The 5,585-nt window shown below is 47.3% G+C and overlaps 1 long non-coding RNA gene across 1 annotated transcript; it reads left to right on the top strand.

Annotated features, from left to right (window-relative positions):
- The first annotated feature begins 143 nt into the window (after positions 1-143).
- Positions 144-2,927, top strand: LOC113213629 (uncharacterized). Its single transcript, XR_008011789.1, has 4 exons — positions 144-921; positions 1,023-1,126; positions 1,241-1,343; positions 1,916-2,927. It is a non-coding gene; the product is annotated as an uncharacterized LOC113213629 (long non-coding RNA).
- The last annotated feature ends 2,658 nt before the right edge of the window (positions 2,928-5,585 follow it).

The following is a 5,585-nucleotide window of genomic DNA, read 5'->3' on the forward strand; positions in this document are numbered from 1 at the left end:
TATGTACTACGAGCGAAGTATTTTCAAAGTGCTTTGTCACTAACCAAATAGTTCTTTGCTTGTGATACTGAATTTCTTTGTTGGAAGTATCCCATATTCAACATTTTCATAACTTTCAAATAATATTTCTGATATTTTTCCATTACCATCGACTGCACCAAGAAGACATCATAATCAAATCAGCTGCATCAGGCAGTGAAAGAGGAAATTTTTGTCTATTTATTTATTTATTAATTCACTACTTCTTACAAAGCGTATCCAGACGATTCACCTGAAAAAATGTAGTCATTAAATCCATACAATCAACGATCCATCAAGAAACCTCAACATAATTCATTCATCAGCAGTTGAATATCACAACCATTTTCAGATTTAATTTTTCCTTTACAAACACAGCCTCAAGTGACATAAGTAAAGATTAGCATCTCTTTAATTAGATTAATTCAGTTACCTTTCAAACTTCTCCTGAGAAACCAAGTTACTCTTTTCAAGTCTTCCTCCAGCATGGCACAGATGAGTTTACAAACAGTATCTAGATTCATTTATGACAATCAATTGCTTTGGAAACAGTAATTTCTCAAAATGTAAATGCTAAAAAATATTGGCTTCGATCGCAGTCTGCCTGAGACCAGTCTGAATCAGACATATATCTTAATCAATGAGCCTTTTGGATGTCTTACAATTCTTGTTGTGACACAAAGGCTGAGGCAAAACAGGACCTTCTACGTCCCCTATTCAACTTCAACTTCAACGAGGGTTTTAACGACTGCTTGTTCATAGCGAACTGGAGCCACCCATTTCTCGGGTCACGCAGTTAATTTCATTTTTTAATTTCCAGGAGATGACGCTAGAAATTCGCCAGAATCTTGATCTGACCCGCACGAAACTCTGCTACGTGGTGGGAAGTGTGGAGGATCAGACGTAAGTATTGATTAATGTCATGTGATATCAATAAACAAACTTTGGCTTCCGCACATGGCAGAACGGACCTACTTATTAATCCTTTTCCTTTGTTGAAACAGCTATGCAAAGTACAGGATACATAATCCTGAGCTGATTGTCGACGATTATGATACTCTGTCAAAAAAAAAAAAAAAAAATTCGCCAACTTACATCCAAATTAAGAGTAAGAATAAATATGAGCTTTTTGAGATATTTTTATAATGTATGAACAAGCAGTCGTAATAACCCTTTTTGAAGCTGAACTTGAACCCACACTAACCGTGCATATTTCTTGCAGTATATTTTCCGGCCAACATATGTAGAAGCAATCTCCTTAACCGAAGAATGCTTTACCGTCAAAGTTGATTTTACCCCCTGCCTATGGTGCCATCCACGGCCAGGTAAGCTATAAAAACATTAAAATACTGAGCAATTCGTGAAAATTTTTATTTTGTTCTGCATCTTACGGTATTTTATTATTTGTATATTGGTAAGTGTCTAGATAGATAGATGCTGCATTAAATTTTAATTTGAAAGATTCATTAAAATAACTACTCGTAAATGAAGGCTAGATGCCTAGATTTACAGCAGAATTCATTTCTGTGTGCAGGACACATAGTAAAATATCAGTTCTTGATACCCCTTTCTAGTTGTAGGTGCGGGAAAGTAGTATTTCACCTCTTGATTACATTTGATCTTATACTCCTTATCCAGAACTTTGAAGGTTATGCTATTCAAGGTTTTTTTAAACTCCTCTCTCTTAGTTTTTGACGCCGTTTTTGCAGTAAAATGCCCAGGTGAAATGTCATAGCTGATTGTAACTTTAGAATTTTTACGGAACACGTCAGCTGAAGAGAGTATTCTGATGGATATTCTTAAACAGTGTTTTGTGTTGTGAACTATCATTGTTTGTATTTCTTCGTTGTCTGTTATCCAAACATGGATAATTAAAATGTATTCTTTCTTTTCTTAGGCAATTGCATCGCAAGGACCAGTTGTTGATACCACCAGTGAATCTACAGCACCCTTCCGTAATGACATACCGACATACTCATCATCAGAAGAGGGCTGGCCCAGCCCCATCTGCTCCCCAGAAGGCAGGTCAGAAGAGAGCTGGCACAGCTCCATCTGCCCAAAAAACCACCCTCCCGAAGGGCGGAGCTAAGCCCGCCATATCCGCCATGCCCGACGCCACTATGACACCCGTCCCTCTCCTCACGATTTCCTTCAATGTGAGAGCGGACGGAACGCCCGAGTTCGTCGTTAGCGGGCCGGCAGCCGCCGTCACCGCGGCGCCGCCCGCGACGCCCAAGTCAAGCCCTCAACAGAAGAGGTCTCGCTGGGAGAGCATCCCCAGCACCTCGGCAGGTGCCATGGTGCAAGCAGTGCAAGCCGCGCAGCCGCGCGCGCAGAGCGCCGGACGCGAGTAGCCAGCTCGAGCTCAAGCAGTGCATCAAGATCAGGGCCCCGCGGCGTCCGCGCGCCCCTCGCCCCTGGCCAGCAACAGTGGAGGCGACGACACCACCGCCGCAACCACCATGCAGAGACGACGCAGCCGCCCACGCTGTGGGCGTTGCAACAAGAAGGGCCATCGTGCGGCAGAGTGTGAGACTCGGCGTGAGCAGGTGACTGCTCCCATTCCTCATCCTGCCCCGCCCGCGGGAACTCAAGCTCCGGGAGCCGGTGGAGTAGCCGTCGCTGCAGTCGCCGCAGCCGTCGAGCCCGCTGGAGCAATCGCGGCCGGAGCTCTGGAACCTGCCGGAGCTACAGAAGCCACTAAACAAGCTGCAGATGAGGCCATGGACGTCGACGACCAGCTGGACGTCGAGATTTCTGCCGAGGAGGAAAACTCGCTGCTGCAAACAGACGCGGTCTAAAGAAATAAAGGTGTGATTTTCCTACCATAAAGTGCTGTGTCTGCCTGTCTTGTCTGCCTGAAAGTGCTATTTTTGTTCAAGTAAGAAATAAATAATATTTTTTTTGTACTGCGTTGTAACCTAGCTCCAATCATTCTCCTTTTGTCGAAGTTTCTTTGACTCTAACTGAATGAAATTAAATCGCGCATTTGTCAGAGATCTGCGCCTGAAAAATCCGATGGGAAATTGAGGATTGAAACAGGTTGACACTACGAGAATCAAAGAGTAAATGATCACTTGAGAACACTAACACGAAACACTAAATTTAAATCAGCTGACTTCAGTATCTGGGGCGAGCTGCTGAAAGAGACTCGGGAAACTGCCTTGACTTCATCTCGGCCAATGAGATGGCCAGAGGGAGGGGAGGGTAGAGCAGTTAGCTGTGACAGCAGAGAAATTTAATTAAAATTAAAATCTTACACAAAGAAGGAAAGCTGACTTAGTAGATCACTGAGTGGTCACTGGGTTGAGTCACTGCAGGATAAAACCTGGAACTTGCATAGGTAAGCATTGTTGAGAGACTGGACGGGACACTGATTTTAAATCGAAGGTCCTGACCAGACCATGGTCTGTGCACGGGAGAGTTGAATGAGAATCAGAAAAGGATTGGAACTAGTGCGGCAGACCATGGAACACTGGGGACCGAGTGACCATCAGAGGAGACTTTTTCATGTACGGTGCCGATTTTGCAAGGACCAACAGCCGCGGAAAGCCAAACGCTGTGACCTCATATTGCACGTAAACAGTGAAAAGCACATCGCTATGCCGCGCGATTCAGTGACAACAGACAAAGGAAAATCAACCACTGCCGCGCCGCCTCGCTCAGTGGACACGGAGACGAGCGAGGCGGCTATGTGCATGTTTACGGCGTGTCATTGCGCGATTCAGTGCGTGGACCATCTAAGTGCACTGAGTCAGCGGTGCTTCGTCGGGGCGAAAGGGGTGCACGGGCTGCAACTGAGGAGGTCCAAGTGCACTGCTGTCATCCGCAAAGTGTTGTGCCCACACTTCCAAACGGCACTGAGGGAAGACATTGGGGATGGGCCCTACAGCTTTATTGTTGATGAGGCGACCGACATTGCGGTCACCAAGCAACTTGGTGTCTGCATTCGGTTTTTCTCGGAGGGAGCGAAAGGGGCCATCACAAGCTTCCTTCACTTGATCGAGCTGGAAGCGGGCAACGCCGAGTGCATTGTCAAGGGCATCAAGGCCGCGCTTGCAGCGTGTACAATTTGAACATTCAAAACATGCGTGGCCTGGGGACCGACAATGCCTCGGTGATGACGGGCCGGGAGAATGGCGTGTTTGCCATTCTAAAGAGGGAAGTCCCTCACCTGCTGCTGGTGCGCTGTGTGTGCCATTCCGTGCAGCTGGCTGTATCAGAGGCAACGAAGATGTTGCCTCGCACTCTGGAGTACTTAATACTGCACACATACAGCTGGTTTTCGCACTCGCACCGGCGGCAGGCGGCCTATCAAAAGCTATACGAGGCGATGAACGATGGGGAAGAGCCGCTGAAGATGACACGCGTGGTGGCAACGCGCTGGCTGTCTGTGGAGACGTTCGTCTTGCGCGCCCTGAAGCAGTGGGATGAACTACACGCCCACTTTAAGCGGGCCGCGGAGGAAGAAAATTGTGAAACGGCTGCTCAACTGGCTGCGCTGTATGCCAACCCGTTGAACAAAATCGCTCTTCTCCACATTCTGCCCGTGCTCCGCATGTGTCAGCGCGTGAACAAGCTTTTCCAATCGGAGACGGCCGACCCCGCCAGCCTCCTTACTGAACTTTAAAAAATTAATTGTTGGAATCGTGAGAACTGTTATCACGACGGGGCGGGCCAGAGGGGATTTAGTGCGCGTGAAAGTCGCGGACTATCTAAATCCCACAAGAACTCTCGGACCCACCCTGCACAACAAACTATTAGAGCTGCGGCGGGGCGGCAAAATTACTGAGAAGGCGGAGCGGGGCACGCGTCAGGCGTGCTATGACTTTCTGGTGAAATTGGTGACAGAGTTACACGATCGGTTGCCATCTAGCCTGGAAATTTTGCAGAGCATTTCTGTGCTTTCCCCAGAGAGATGCCTTACTGGTGGAAAGACAGAAATCGTTGCCTTGGCACAACTGATGCGTGTCCCTGAAGAGGAGATTCTTATGGTGGAGCACCAGTGGGACCACCTGCAGTCCACGACTTGGCAAGAGAAAAAGCACACAGACAAGTTTTGGGCTGAAGTGTTCGCTTACCGCGACAACTTTGACGAGGTTGTGTTCAAGGAACTCGCAGCTGTGGCGAAGTTCCTACTGGTGCTTCCGTGGAGCAACGCTGAAGTGGAGCGGGTCTTCAGCATTCTGAAGATAGTGAAGAGTCCGCATCGGAACAGAATGAAGAATCTCACTCTGAATGCGATTCTCACCATCCGGGCGGGCCTCCGGAGGGTGGGAAAATGCTGCCACAACTACGAGATCCCAGCTCACGTCCTGGCAGATATTGGTAAGTTAGTTTATTTATTTTTTTACACAGGTACGATTCGCAAAAGAAAATTGTGCGAATTTAACGTAATATTTCTATTTGTGTAGGGAGTTTGAAAATATACGGCAGGACTGCAGGAGGGACCGGGGCCGCCGCTGTTCTCCCTGAAGCGGAAGATGACCCCGATGACCGGGGCGCGGTCCTGCATATTCCGGACGATTTTCCATTTAATATTTACTTGTTTTAACTTAATTTATTAT

Source organism: Frankliniella occidentalis, unplaced genomic scaffold (genome assembly GCF_000697945.3).
Source record: "Frankliniella occidentalis isolate FOCC.00 unplaced genomic scaffold, Focc_3.1 Scaffold224, whole genome shotgun sequence".
In the NCBI taxonomy this organism is placed as follows: Eukaryota; Metazoa; Arthropoda; class Insecta; order Thysanoptera; family Thripidae; genus Frankliniella; species Frankliniella occidentalis.